This window comes from Triturus cristatus, chromosome 4_1, assembly GCF_964204655.1.
Source record: "Triturus cristatus chromosome 4_1, aTriCri1.1, whole genome shotgun sequence".
Lineage (NCBI taxonomy): Eukaryota > Metazoa > Chordata > Amphibia > Caudata > Salamandridae > Triturus > Triturus cristatus.
The window spans coordinates 357,168,495-357,183,937 of NC_140585.1; positions in this window are offsets into that span (position 1 = coordinate 357,168,495).

Consider the following 15,443-nt stretch of genomic DNA (forward strand, 5'->3'; position numbering starts at 1 on the left):
CCCCCGTATGTTATTAAAAATAGCCCTAGGGATGTGGCGGCACTCGGAGCTTCGTTGGGAGGGGCAGAAAAAAAGCAGGCCGAGGGGGTCATGGTGTTTCTACCCTTCCCCCTTCTCTTAACTTTTTATGTGTTTGAACCTTTTTCCTTCTGACTCGGTTCAACCGAATCACAAGATGGCTGCCAACACTTCCTGGTTTGAACTGTTGGCAGCCCATCAGATCGCAGGCTTGAGATCGGGAGGGTTCCCGGATCCTCTGCGGCCACAGTTGTATATCTGAGAAATGTTTACATTTCTCAGGAACTACTGAACGGATTTACACCATTTAACAAAAAGTGCTTTCTGAACCAGGAGCTACCTTTTTGCCAAATTTGGTGTAATCCCATTTAGCAGTTCGGGCTGTAGCCATGTCTAAAGTTTCCTATGGAAATTAACTTGGAGAAAACGTGCTATGCCCCCCCCCTCTTTTTCTCGGCCCTTGCATGATGAATCACCCCAAAACTTTCAACACAGCAGCTGAAGTGAGTGGGGCATTAGTTTTGAAAATGTTGCAAAGATTCGTCAAACGGCGCCAAAGATATTGGCAAAAGAAAAAACACTTTTATATATCTCCAGAAAAGAGGGTTCCTCCTGGGATCGAGCTCATGGTCAGGCGGTGTGTGGTGCTGGCGGAACCACAGCCGGACAATCGTATCCAAACAAAGTTCAATGGAGCGCACACTCAAACGATCCTCTGCTTGTGCAAAATGACTTTGTTCCTCAGTTGCAACGCGTTTCGGCAGAAACCGCCTTCATCACACGCTGAGCAATTGAACCAGCGTACATTACATAGACAGGTGACGTAAAAAAAGGACTGTTGCTCGCAGTTGTTCTGAATGGCAGTGTTTCAACGGTATCCATATTCTAATGTCATGTATAATCTGCATGCTTCAAGTGATTAAACGCATTAACAAACGCTGTGATGGCACCAATTGTTTGACTATGGATAAAACCAAACAACAAACTTTGCCAGAAATAGTCATAGTGCTACAGGTCAAATACAAGACCACAGTTTGTGTAAAAAGCCGGACTATTTGTATCTATCAAGCAAATGCGGTGGCGGCCATCTTGTAATGTGCATAAGCGCAGAAATGCATGATTCAAGTGAATAAACATTAAAACACATTAAAAACAGCTGTGATGGTACAAATTGTATAATCATTGTTTAGAGCAATCACACATTATCAGAAATGGTACGACCATCCAATAATGGTCATTTGAAACAAATGCAGAGCCCAGCTTCATGTGAAATCAATATGAATGGAGAGACAGTTATGTATATCAAGCAATTGCGTTGCATTGTTATTTCATACTGTCTCTGCAATGTGAACCTACGTAGGTACTGCATGACAATGATCAAAGAAAATCTGAGTAAATGTAGCATGGTGCACTAGCACCCAATCCAAACTGCAAAGGGTAATTGAAAATGTATGAAACTGTTCCTAATAGAAAGATTATATATGATTATATATTTTTATAGAGGTTTTTTAATTATATTATTTATAAAACATATGAATTTTAATATGTTTTTATAAAAAGACAATTGAATTGTATGTCCTTTGTCAATTTGCACGCTACTGTACCCTAAGAAACTCTAACCAGATGCTTTATACACTAAGATACTTGCCTGAAATAATGTTGGCTGATCGCAAAATGAAATTCAAAGTGAAATTTCCTCAAAAATGTAATAATGCAATTTTGAATCCTGTGAGAATTTTAGATAGATAAGCCTACATAAAACATGAAGTTGAAATGTTTTAAACTATTTCTCTGTTGCGCGGCAAGTATTTCTTTATTCTTGAATTCAACACGATGTGTAATGTAGTCTGTCTTCCATTGAATTGGAAACAGCGAACCACGTGATCGGATACTGACTGTTGTTTAAATGAAGCAATGGCAATCGCTTTATTGGTGTGAGCAAGCCTGTGGACACAGGCGAAACGCGTTACCAAGACATCGAAATATAAAATAAAAGAGAATCTTTTATGAAAATACGACCAAAGTCCTTGTGTTGGTGTCCGGGGAAATGGAAAATTGGAGTTGGTGTTCATATATATATATATATAAATATTTAATCAGACATATGATTTTATATTTCATACCAAATACCCTGAAATGCGGATAGGGATTTGGTTTTGTATCCATTTAATATTTAATCATCCATATATTAATTGTACAGGCATTTTCTTTGCATTATGTATAGATAAGCATATTTTTTCTATGTCTATTGGAACATGTGACCTTGCACTAGCACTTTAAAAATGGTGAATCTCCGTGTGAGCCCTGTCATGTGATCAAGGCAGAGGAGCTGCCGAAACGCGTCATGGCGGAGTGTTTCCACTTGCAATAAAAACAAGTTAAGCACTCATTTGGGTCCACTCTCGTTTCGTTTCCGTAAAAGAGATACAGAAAAGCGAGGATTCTTCATATATATATATATATATATATATATATATATATATATATATATATATTCGACGATCCAATTCAAACAATATCGAAAAGGCACTGACTCCGTGAGAAATTTCGTCAAGAAGAATGTTTATTCACACCAAAGCCAAACGCGTTTCGACGGACTTGCCGCCTTGGTCACTGAACACAGGTGAGACGTAATTGTCACGTTTAAATACACCAATGGCTTGACTGCCCAAAAAGAAAAGTTGTTCATAAACATAGAAAGAGTCGCAATTGCGAGTGCGAGTCTGAGAGAAACAATAAACAAACAAATAAATGTTATCTCCCATCGTGAAACACCAAGTAAAAAATATAAACATCAATGTTTTTAAATTGACTCGCTTCAAAAAGAAAACAGTTGAACCCTAGTGGGTAGTGACTGCATGTGACTCCAACATTAAGAGCCAAAACATGTATGGGGAACAAACAAGCCAAAAGTAAAATGTGTTTACCAAAGTGTCAAACCTGTGTTTTTGACGAGTGGGCAAAACTCAAAAAAGAAGTCTTTAAAGTAAATATTGATGCTACAGTGCTATGTGTGCTGAATTCATTGCAGATGCACACTGAGGGCCTCATCAGCATTTAATCCTTTCAGAATCTTGCTATCTAGTAACAAAATGTATCTAGATTCAAGTTTTCGTAGAGACAGTAGTCTGTTTCCCCCTCGGATGTTCTTAGGGACACTGTCTATCACGAAATATGAGAGATCTATATATTTTACACCACGTTCTCCGTCAGTTTCCTGCTCTCAACACAGCGGGTGCTCCAGCCGCGAGGACGAAACTCGCGAATTCATGCCAGCCACTGTTCAAAAAATGCTGCGCACTCCGGCCAATATCCAAATTGATTTATTTTAGCTCATTGCAAAAACATGATCAAAACACGATCTCCTGACAAACGCGTTTCAGCCTCCTGGCCTTCGTCAATGTCAGTGATTCCCTGCTCACATTTTCTATTTAACCATTTCATTGGTTGACAGGGACTGCAATCGCAAAAGATTATAAAAATAGAAAGCGGACTTTCAGAGTCCAGTTGCTTGTTTGGGGGAAATGTCAGCCATTTTGACACTATCCTCTATACAGGTAGACAGTATTATGCTTTCATATTAAAACCCAGGGTTTCACATAACAATAACCATAAATGAGAAAATCCAAAACAATTTCATCACAATGCAGTTAATCACAATAAATGGTTAATCAACGCCTCATGCAAGCTTTCCCTGAATTTTTGGACTTTTAATGACATGCCCTTGTAAATTTATTGTTATATAAATATCTTTATCTCCAACTGGAGCGGGCATGTTCCTACCATTGTTATATTTTGCCTGTCCATACTGGTTTTAAATAAAGCTCTGTATGAGCAAATTCAAGCTTCTTCTGTCTACTTCATTTTGATTTTTTCTCTTTATTTTCCTGTGTCTTTCCCCATTTTTGATTCCTGCTTTCAAGGGACAGCGCATTGCGTGTACTATTGGGTTTCCTTACCCGATAAAGGACCATAGTTCTTCCTCCTGGTTAAGCCCCCCTGGAGTCCAGCTCCACTATGAGTTTAGCCTCTAGTTGCCTGAGTAGTTTAACTCTATCTCCTCCCCTTTCTACTGTTGGGATCTGGTCCAAACAGTAGTACATCAACTTCTCACTCCTAGCTTCGTGCATCCCAGCAAAGTGCCTCGCCACCGGGTATGTTTTATCCCTGTTAGTTATGGCTCTTTTGTGTTCTAAAATGCGCTTCTTTGCTGGATGTATTGTACTTCCAATATACTGCAACCCGCAAGGGCAGGTTAAGCAGTATACCACGAAGCTGGAGTTGCAGTTCAGTAATTTATCAATAGGCCTTCTTGCCCGGTACTTCATAGTCTTTCACTTTTTTACAATTCTTGCATGCCTTGCAATTCATGCAAGGAAAAATGCCTGTAATAGTTGGCTTAATCCGGGATTTGTCCTCAAAATGGCTCCGCACCAGGATATCTTTCAGGGAGGCACTTTTCCTGAAGGTGATATCTGGACTAGATGGAATTAGTTTCCCAATGACACCATCTGTTTGGAGGATATTCCAACTTTTCTGAATGAGACCCCTGATTTTCTGTGCCTCTGCAGAGAAGGTCATTATCAACCTAACCTTAGATTGCTCACCTTGCGTTTCATTGCTGTCCACTTGTTTTTTAATTAGTAGTTCCTGTCTGCTTCTACTACTGGCCTTTTCTACTACTTCCTGCAATATTTTGTTTTTATAACCCCTATTGATAAATCTCCCTAGGGATTCGTTTGCAGCCTCCTGAAAATCATCTGGTCGGGAACAGTTTCGTTTAAGTCTTAAAAGCTCCCCGTACGGTATGCTGTTAATCAAGTTACGGGGGTGTTGACTCCAAGAATGTAAGACAGTGTTCCCTGCCGTAGGTTTGCGGTGCAATTTGGTGCACAATTTATTGTCTGCCACAAAGACTAGAAGATCTAAAAAAGCTACCTCCTTTTCACTGATATTGCTTGTGAATTTTAAATTGAACTCATTATCATTCAATGATCTTATATAGTCTTCCGCCTCTGTGCGTGTGCCCCTCCACACTATGAAGAGGTCGTCAATGTACCTAGTCCATAGGGCTATTTTGTCTAGCCAGATTTCATTTTCACCCGCCCAGGCCACGTGCTTCTCCCACCAGCCCACGAATAAATTCGCGTAGCTGGGGGCGAAGCACGTGCCCATCGCGGTACCTTGTATTTGTAGGTATAATTCCCCTGCAAAGAGAAAAATGTTGTTATGCAGACAGAATGATACTATTTGTAGCAGCATCCTGTTATGTTCCTGAAACTTCAGGGCTCGGGTCTTCAGAAAGAATTCAAGAGCTGCTAGTCCTTGTCAGTGTCTGATACTCGTATAAAGACTCGTTATGTCTAATGTTATCAGCAGCAATTCATTATCCCAGATGATGTTCTGAATCTGGCGAATAAAGTCAGTTGTGTCCAAAATAAATGAACTAAGGTCCTTTACCATAGGGAATAAAAAAGAGTACATAAATGGAAGCTTTTTCTAATAAGCTTCCCAATGAAGAAACTATTGGACGTCCTGGAGGTTCTTTGATATCTTTTTGAACCTTCGGAAGGTGATAAAATGTAGGCAACACAGGACATTCAACTTGCATGTAATGTAATTCATTGGTCTCAAGAATTCCCTTACGATTCCAATCTTGAAGGAGACTATGGAAGGCCAGCACACTGTTGTTGTAATCCTCTCTCTTGTTTCGCAAATAACTCTGTGAATCACCTAGCAGACGTAGAGCTTCCTGTTTGTATTGTTCCTTGGTCATTAACACGACATTTCCCCCTTGACGAGGATTGTGTCCCAGTACCTCGTAAGCTTTGGGCAATTCCACAGCAAGTGAAGAAGGGTACCTGGACTCCCACAGCCATGCCAGCAGAGGCCGTTGCACTGAGAGCTCCACTTAGCTAATCGAGCCGGGGTATAGTATCAGTAGGATACAATTTTAAATGCGGTCTCTGTGTGGACCATGGAGTGTCCAAAATGGTGTGACCTGTAAAAATATCCTCCCATTCTTTGTCGGTAAGGGAGCCTCCCACCTCTTCTGACCTGCAGACTGGGCCCCTCGTGTTCCTTGTGTGAGAAAAGTATAAAATTCTGAGATGAGTTTGCGGTCATCCTTTTTCAGAACAAGCCACTTTTCAATGGGAAGCAGTGGTCTGCTGACCAGGGGACGTACCAGGGGACCAGATGTCCAGTGCATCATTTGCATGTGGAGAAAAAGGTCCGAGCCCTTCAGGTCGAACAATTGCCCTTACAGTCTCCCTCCACCCAGCGCGCGCCTGCACCCTTGTCCATACCAGGAGGAAAATCAGGGTTTGAAAAAATTGGAGACATGGGAGAGGGGAAAGTGGTAAGGTTTGCCCGCTTAGACACCCAGACCTGCATGGTCGGGCGGGTGACCGGCGAAGAGTAGATTCCCCATGAGCACACCGGCCAGGGCAGCCAGACCTCCCTCCAGATATGCCGACCAGCCACTGTCTGATTCATGAATACCCAGTGCTTCTCCATCATGGGAAGGTTCCATTCTACAAGATAACACAACAGTGAAGCCTGGAAGTAGCGTGTAAAGTTGGGCAAAGCCAAACCGCTGTAACAAAGATTTCTGCAGTCTGGGCGAAATGGAGCCCCAAATAAAGCGTTCAATCTCCGATTGGATGCGGGAGAGCGCAGTCGGGGGGTGGCTGCAGGGGAAGAGAGGACAGCCTTGTCTGGTGCCCCTCTCCACCGTAAAGCCTCCTGAGGGTACACCATTGACCCTGACCTGCGCAGTAGGGGCGTTATAAATGCTTGCCACCCATTTGCGAAACTTAAGCCCTATGCCGAAGCCCTCTAGTGTGGCAAACAAGTACGGCCAATGCACCAGGTCGAAAGCCTTCTCGGCGTCCACTGCCAGCAGAAGAGCCTCCTCCCTCGACCTGTGCACTTTATCGATTAAGTGGCAGATCCTTTTGGTATTGTCCCCTCACTGCAAAAACAACAGTTGATGGACAGAATGCAGAACAATGTCATACATTCACCCCAGTACAGAGATCTGGGCCTGAATCCATCGTTTTTTTGCTCACCATGCCGTTCTAGTTTGAACCCAGCCATATGCAAATCAGTCTTGACCCTGTGCCTCATGGGAACAGTCCAGCCCGAACTGCCAAGCCAGGTCCTCCCTGGAATGGAAACAAGCATCCTAGAACCGTTTTCGGGGTTTCACCCCTCTTCAGCCAGGATAGCTTGATTCCAGTGGCATGCCTACTCAGGATAAAAATCCGATTGGTCCGATCAACCAAGCTGTGAATAATAGGGTTCAGTCTATGGGCCAGGATGCTCGAGAATAGTTTGCGTCTATATTTAGCAGGGAAATCGGCTGGTAGGAACTGCAGAACACCGGATCTTTCCCAGGTTTGGGGAGGACGGAAATTGTCGCCTGGAGCATAGAGGGTCGGGAGGGTGCCTGTGTCCGCAAAGGAGTTAAATAGTCGGGTGAGCAATGGTGCCATCTCCGCGCAGAAAGTCTTATAGAAAAGGGCACTAAAGCCATCTGGACCAGGTGCTTTCATGGGCTTTAGTCGGGCAATGGCAGAAATCACCTCCTCAATCCGAATGGGAGCCTCCAGCCCGTCCACCTCGGGAGCTGGAAGAGAGGTAACTGCTGCCCGCGTAAATATTCAAGAGGGTCTGCAAGGGTGGGGGACTCGGCTGAATAGAGGTTTGCATAGCAGGCCTGGAAGGCAGCCGCAATGCCAGCATTGTCTGTCACCTCCGACCCTTGAGCCTCCCTTACAGCCTTCACCGCCTGGGGCTGCTGCTGACTGCGGAGGCAGTGCGTCAGCATGCGACCGCCCCTGTCAGAGCCTATGTAGTATTTATGTTTCAGCTGTAGCACCGCATACTCAGTGCCGTCAAGGTCCAACCTCTTCAGCTGAAGTCGCTCCTTCTCTAACTGGCGCCATATTCGAGGAGCGCTGGTGCGTTTGTGAATGGCCTCGAGTTCCTTAACTCGGCCCTCGAGATTTTGTCGCTTGTCCCGCCGGACTTTGTTTTCATAAGCCGCTTTGGCGATGAGAGAACTCCTCGCAACTAGTTTAACGCCTCCCAAATGGAGGCCAAGGGCTTGCTGCCATCGTCGTTGCTTGCGGAGACCGTAAGAGTGAGTCCTGTAGGCGCCAATGAGGTGGGGACGATTGCGCGCGCGGGAGGTGCAATGACAGGGTGATATGAGCATGATCTGAAAGGGAGCGAGCTTCTCTGGTAGAGGTCTGAGTGCAGGCCCACTCAGCTTGGGTGACTAGGAAGTGGTCCAAGTGGGTGTACGTCTTATGGGCAGCAGAATAGAAAGAATAATCCCTTTCATCGGGGTGTAAGCAGCGCCATGCATCTCTTATTCCGCAATCGCCAAGCCACGCCTTCCCATTCCCCGATCTGGCTCCTGCACCGCCCGACCTCGGGCAAGAGCGATCCTCCCCTGCGTCCATAACCCAATTCAATCCCCCTCCCCACCACTATGCAATCAGGTGTGTGCAGGACCTTGGCCAGGGCATTCAGCAAGAATTTCTCTTGGTGTTCATTGGGGGAGTAGAGTGAGGCTATGGTAATATTGGTGTGGCCTATACGTAAATGCAGCTCCAGGAGGCGCCCCTTGATCTCCGCCACCATGCCCACCACGGAGCCCCTAAAGTGTTTAAAAAGCAAAATGGCTACCCCACCCTTCTTATTTTTGTCCGAAGACCAAAACTGTACAGCAAACCCTCTATGCGGCATGCGGTGCGTATCGTTTTGTAGGAGGTGAGTTTGTTGGAGTAGGCACACTTCCCCTTGCGTGTGTTCGAGCATGGAAACCACCGCTTCCCTCTTAGTGGGGTTCTTCAGACCTCTGATGTTAAAACGAATTATCTGGACTGCCATCAGGAGGGGAAGAACCACCGGGCACTATGGCTAAGGCATTGCGACCAATAGTGTGGAGCGGAATCTGTAGGGGACTGTATGTGTACGTATAGTCGGACTAGCCCTGGTGAGAGGGCCCTGGATAAGAAGCTCAGCGGAGAGAGGACCCACCCCAGCCTAAAGCAAAAAAGACAAACCCCATAACGAAAGAAGAACAACAAATAGAAGTATACCAAGTCCATCATGAAGGCAGAACAGAAGGCATGGGGGAGTGCCAAAGGAGTGAAGGCCAACCCTGGGAAGAAGCAGAAGAAACCCTCTGCCCCCGCCGGACCCAAAGAGAGCAGTACAGCACCAGAAGCACGGTACACTCAATCATCAGCAACCAGAGAGTCCCCCTCTGCGCCAGCCAAAGTGCGGAGAACTGCAGACTGTTCCTTGATGATTGTGGCCCTGTCAGGGCGGAGGCAATCCAGGTTCCGGCTGCCCCTGGGCCCACATCCCGGAAGCCTCCGCGAGCCAGGGGCTGGGGCCTCCGAGTTCGAAGGCAGGTCCTCAAGAGACATTGTTATAATCTTATATGTATATTGTAGTTGGTATCTCCCTACACCCCTCCCCCAACCAGGAAGTGGTATGTTCCGAGGGAGCTCACCTTAGAATGTTCAGGTGAGCTCCAGTCAGTTTGAGAGCGGATGGTCACTAATAAAGACTATAAACTTCCACTGGTGTGCAGTAACTTTATTACAACACTGGCGACGAGCGACGGACTGCGAAGGGGGCAGGTGGCCATCTCCCCTCTGTTTCATTCTCTCAAGGAAGAAGAATTACGTTAATACAGTGCTCGAGCAGGAAGTATTCGGAGTGGTAGGAGGTCAAGCTCCGTTACGGACAGCGTGCCATCTTCCAACTCGCTGTATCTCACATGTTGGTTGGAATTGTAGTGACAGCTATCCTGTGGTGATTTGGCTAAGGAGCCGACTGCTCCGTATATTACGTGATGTGGACCTTACTTTTCTCCAGCGTCATGGGATGTCCGAGGTACATTGGATTATCGCAGTAGGCACTTACCTGATCTCGTAGATCCGCTCCAGGGTATCGGTGTGGAGTCAGACACTTTTCTTCGTGAGCGCTTCGTTGTGAAGGTTGCTGCAGGACCAGAGGTTTCAACTGTCTGGTACCGGGAAGTGTGCTGTGGTTCCATCTCACGGGCAACTGGAGGTGTGGTGAGTTCATGAGGAGTCTCCCTGATCGGACGGACCTGGTGTGAGGCGGGTTCAGCGGGCGCTGTTTGTCAGCCTCGGGTTGCGGGTGTGTCCTGTATGCCTGCTTTCATCGGCTGGAGGTGGAGTTCGTGGTGGAACGGGCGTCTGGCAACCTTTCTGTGACGACGTGTGGAGCGCAAGGCAGGGAGCTTCGTCCTGGGTAGCAGCGAGCGGACGTCCTGTGAAGCAAGATCCGCCCTCAGGAGCCGGCGCGCCAGCCGCATAGGACCGGTCCCTGTCAGTTTCAGTCAGCGCTGCCGGGATCCAGCCGCGTCAGCTGTTCTTACCGTTCTAACTAGTTCCTCTAAATTGTGGTGCAGGAAGCTGGCGGTAAGCGGCGCAAGTTGTCCGTTCTGTTCTTCTTCGAGACTGTGGTGAGTGCATCAAATTTTGTGGCATAAGGGCATTTCCTGTTTCTGTTTAACTATCAGGTACCCTTAAGCGAAAAGGGGTCTCTCAGGCATCTTTTGTGAAAGAAGATTTTCCCGCATTTTACCCAGGTTTGATTGTCTATATTGGGGGGCTCAGTCAGCGTAGTCACAATGGGAACACCTGGCATGAGTCAACCCCCGTCCTTTTTGAACGACTGTGGGGACCCGGATATCCACTGGAAAGATTGGGCCAAACTGTTTGAGTCATACCTCATTGCCATGGGAGGTGAAAGGTTTTCAGCTCTGAGGAAACAGCATATATTACTGCACAATCTGGGTGTACATGGTCGAAAAGTTTACGAGACTCTTCCGGAACCTGAGCTGGAGGATGATGAGGGCATTGATGTTTTTGATGTGACACTGATGAAGCTGGAGTCACATTTTGGGGATAAAGTCAATGTCGTGTTGGAAAGACACAAGTTTTTCACCAGAGTTCAAGGGAAGTGTGAGTCGATCAGTAACTACATTGCAGCATTAAGGGGTCTAACGCAGTTGTGCGATTTTGGGGATCTCAATGATTCTCTCATACGCGACCAACTGGTCAGGTGCACAAACAATAGCAGGATTCAGGAGAAACTGTTAGCTAAAAATCCCACTTTGAAGGATGCGGTGGCCATTGCGCAATCTGTGGAACATACGGCGAAATGCGTAAAAGAAATGAAAGTCAAAGAAGAGGTTGTGGCACAAGTACAAGTGGATGAGCAAATTGAAGGAGTTTGTAAAGTGTCTGACAAATGGAACACGAAGGAAACTCAAGCCACTAAAGCTAGTAGAGAAGGGCATAGTGCAAAATGTTATAGATGTGGTAGCAGTAACCATCTTGCAAATAACCCTATGTGCACGGCCAGAAGTGTCATGTGTAAAAAATGTAACAGGAGGGGACACCTAGCTAGAGTGTGCAGAGAAGGGTTCAACAACATGGTGAATGTGGTTAGTGGTAGTGAGGAAACTCATGCAAAATATGTATTCCAAGTGAGGAGCATGGCAGTGGGGGGAAAACAAAATTACCCTAAATGTATTGTGATGTTCAATAACAAACCCCTGGAAGTGTATGCAGATTCCTGTTCCCCCTTCACGTTAGTGAATGTGCATGATTTTGAAGAATCATTGGGGGGGTCAAGAGAGAGTTTAGAGACTCCTGACATCAAACCTGAAGGGTACACGAGGAACCCCATACCCCTGGTGGGCATGCTGTTTAGCAACATTGATTTCAAAGGGAGGTACACGAAGGGGACTGTGTACATTGTAGAGCATGGGGCTAATCTTCTGGGGTGGCAGCACCAAAGAGAATTGGGGATCAGGTTAGATCCCAATGGTGAGAATCAGGTGATTATGGTTGACAGAGGTAGCAACGAAGGGAGTCTACAGACGAAGTTTCCCAAACTTTTCACCGAGAAATTGGGTAAACTACGTGAGTTTCAGCACAGAATAAAACTCAGACTTGGAGCCAAACCTGTGGTACACAAGACTAGGTCAGTTCCTTTCCATTTGAGAGAAACACTTAAGGAAGAGTTAGATAAACTCTGTGAAATAGGGGTCATACAACCCGATGAGGCCACCGAATGGCTTGCGCCCCTAGTTCTAGCATCCAAGGGTAATGGGAAAGGTATTCGCCTATGTGTGGACCTACGCTCGTTGAATGAAAACATTTGGGTGGAGAGATTCCCTCTTCCCAACATAAATGAGATGTTGAGCACCATGGGCAAGGCATGTTATTTTTCAGTTATCGATCTGTCCAGGGCTTATCACCAAGTAGAGCTGCATCCCGAGTCAAGACCATTGACGGCATTCACGTCACCGTTCGGGGCGTTTATGTTTGTGAGAATGCCTTTTGGTCTTGCCTCTGCAGCCTCAGTATTTCAGAAAATAATGCAGCAGGTACTGAGAGGGGTAAAGAACACCCTTTGTTTCCAAGACGACATTCTGATGTATGGGGACACTGAGGAAGCACATGACGCCACCCTTCATGCAGTGTGTCACAGACTAAGTGAGGCAGGGTTAACTGTACAACTGGACAAGTGCAAGATAAAGGTAACATCTGTAGACTACCTGGGGCATACCATCAACAGAGAGGGGTTTAGGCCCAAGCATAGTTTAATCCAAGCTGTCAGTGAGGCCCCACACCCAACCAATAAGGAGGAGCTCAAATCCTTTTTGGGATTAGTGGAGTACATGTCCAAATTTGTCAGGAACTTTGCAGATTTGTGTGTGGGCCTTCGCGAGCTCCTGAAGAAAAATACGGTTTTTGTGTGGGAAGAAGAACACAGTAGGATGTTTGAAGTGATAAAAAGGTGCATTTTGGAATCTCCAGCATTGGGGTCTTTTGATCCAAACAAAAGAACCATTTTGACCACTGATGCCTCCAACAAAGGCTTGGGTGCCATGTTATCCCAAAAAAGTGATGGGGAGGAAAGAGTGATAGCGTTTGCCTCCCGTACCTTGTGTGAGGCAGAACGCAATTACTCGGTCATCGAGAGGGAGGCATTAGCATGTTTTTGGGCAGTACATCACTTCAAATTCTTTTTGTGGGGTAACAAGTTTACCATTCACACAGACCACAAACCACTCACATTCATGTTTTCCCCCAAACAAGCACAAAGTATGTCACCTAGGATAAGCAAGTGGGTGCTGGGGCTGGAAAACTTTAGTTTCAAAATGGAGTACTTACCGGGGCAGAAGAATGTGATTGCAGATTGCTTGTCTAGGTTACCCGTCAAAGGTAATTACAGTGAGGAAGTGTTAGATGTCCCCATTTGCGCGGTGCATCTCCCCTCGCTGACTGATGCGGAATGGAATAAGGGCATGGAGGAAGATAAGGCCATGGGATGTTGAGAGAACTCATCGTCAAGGGTTGGCCTGACAAGTTATCGGAGGTCCCTGACATAGTTAAAGATTTCTGGGAAGTCAGATTTGAACTGTCCATCATAGCTGGCCGCCTGCAAAGGGGGGAGAAGATTGTCCCACCAGAAGGGCTGAGAAAAAGGGTCATAGATCTGGCCCATGAAGGGCATCTGGGCAGGAGCCTTACTAAGAACAAAGTGAGGAGTTGCTTTTGGTTTCCTAGAATGGATTCGGAGGTGGAGAGAGCAGTAAAGGAGTGTGTCAGTTGTGCTAGAAGTGACAAAAGCAAAGTCATCCACTGTGCTCCTCTGGCTCCCATAAATGTACCCATATCTCCATGGACTAAACTACCTATGGACATTGTGGGTCCTATGGACATACTGGGGACACAGAAAAGATTCATGTTTGTGTTGGTGGATTACACTTCCCATTGGGTGAATTGTAAATTTACAGCGTCCACCACAACTTCCAATCTCATTGCGTTTCTAAAAAACATCTTTGTGTACGAAGGAATCCCCGCGACCCTGGTAACGGACAATGGTGTGCAGTTCGTCTCTGATAACATGAGAGAGTTTCTGGAAGAACTCAACATAAAGCATGAGAGGACTGCTCTCTATTGTCCGAAAGCCAATGGGTTAGTGGAGAGGGTGAATCGGATGATTAAAGAGCAAATACAACTGCCCATCACCAATGGGTTGAATGTGGAAGAAGAGTTGAGAGAAGCTTTATGGGCATATCACACCACGCCCAATGGGGTAACAGGAATATCCCCGTTTGTGTTTCTCAGAGGAAGGGAACCCAGCACCAAGATGAACCCAAGGTGGTTGGGGGGAGGAAGAAGAGTTGTACCAGACTTAGGTTGTGTTGAGAAGCGTCTAGAGTCTCATCAACAGAAGTACAAAGAGTGGTACGATGGGAAACATGGAGCTAAAGAGGTAGAGATAAAACCCAACTCCCAAGTATGGGTCAGGAAACCGGGTAGGGTGCAACCGGGAACGAGCAAATTCGGAGCACCTCAAACAGTGGTAAGCACAAGTAAGAGTGTAGTTCGCCTGGACAACGGACAGACATGGAGCAAAGACAGAGTTGTAAACACTGAATGAATTTCTTGTTCAAAGGTTTTGTAATCCCTGCAAGGGGAGATGTGTTATAATCTTATATGTATATTGTAGTTGGTATCTCCCTACACCCCTCCCCCAACCAGGAAGTGGTATGTTCCGAGGGAGCTCACCTTAGAATGTTCAGGTGAGCTCCAGTCAGTTTGAGAGCGGATGGTCACTAATAAAGACTATAAACTTCCACTGGTGTGCAGTAACTTTATTACAACAGACATATTCAGCACTGTGAATGCTCAGACAGGGAAGGGACCTGGTGCAGTTTCCCATCAAGGCGAAAGATGAGATATTTTTAGAGCATAAGTGATTAGTGATGAGCTGGAAGTCTCTTCTTTTCTGGAGGGTACTAGCCGCCAAGTCCTGGAAAAGCTGCGGAGAGTGGTCCCTAAAGCGTAAAGGCTGAGAAGCGCGGGCTGCCCTGAGAATCTCCTCCTTCACCGTGTAGTTGTGGACGCAAATGAGAATGTCAGCAGGGGGACTGCTCGGCTGGGGCTGCGGACCCACCTGGTGGCAGCAGTCTATCTTGACTGAGGACTCCGCTGGGGTGCCCAAGATCAAACGGAAGAGTTCTTGTACGTACCCCACAAGGTCGTCCCCTTCTGCCCCTGTTGGGACCGCACAAAAGCGAATGTTGTTCTTCCGTGACCTATTCTCCAGGTCCTCAGTGTGTGACTGGAGGTCGAGTTGCTGATCCCGCAGCCACAGGACTTCTTGTTGGAGCGCCGCAATCTCTTCATCCCTGGCAGTCGCAGTGTCCTCCAGGGCAGCAACCCGTTCCCACACAGCATCCACATCCCTCCGTACTTCTCGTAGGTCCGCCTGCAGGTCTGACTTGATGGCCAAACTGTCCTCTTTGGGAGGCGAACAAAGCCTCCAGGAACTCCCTCGTGACT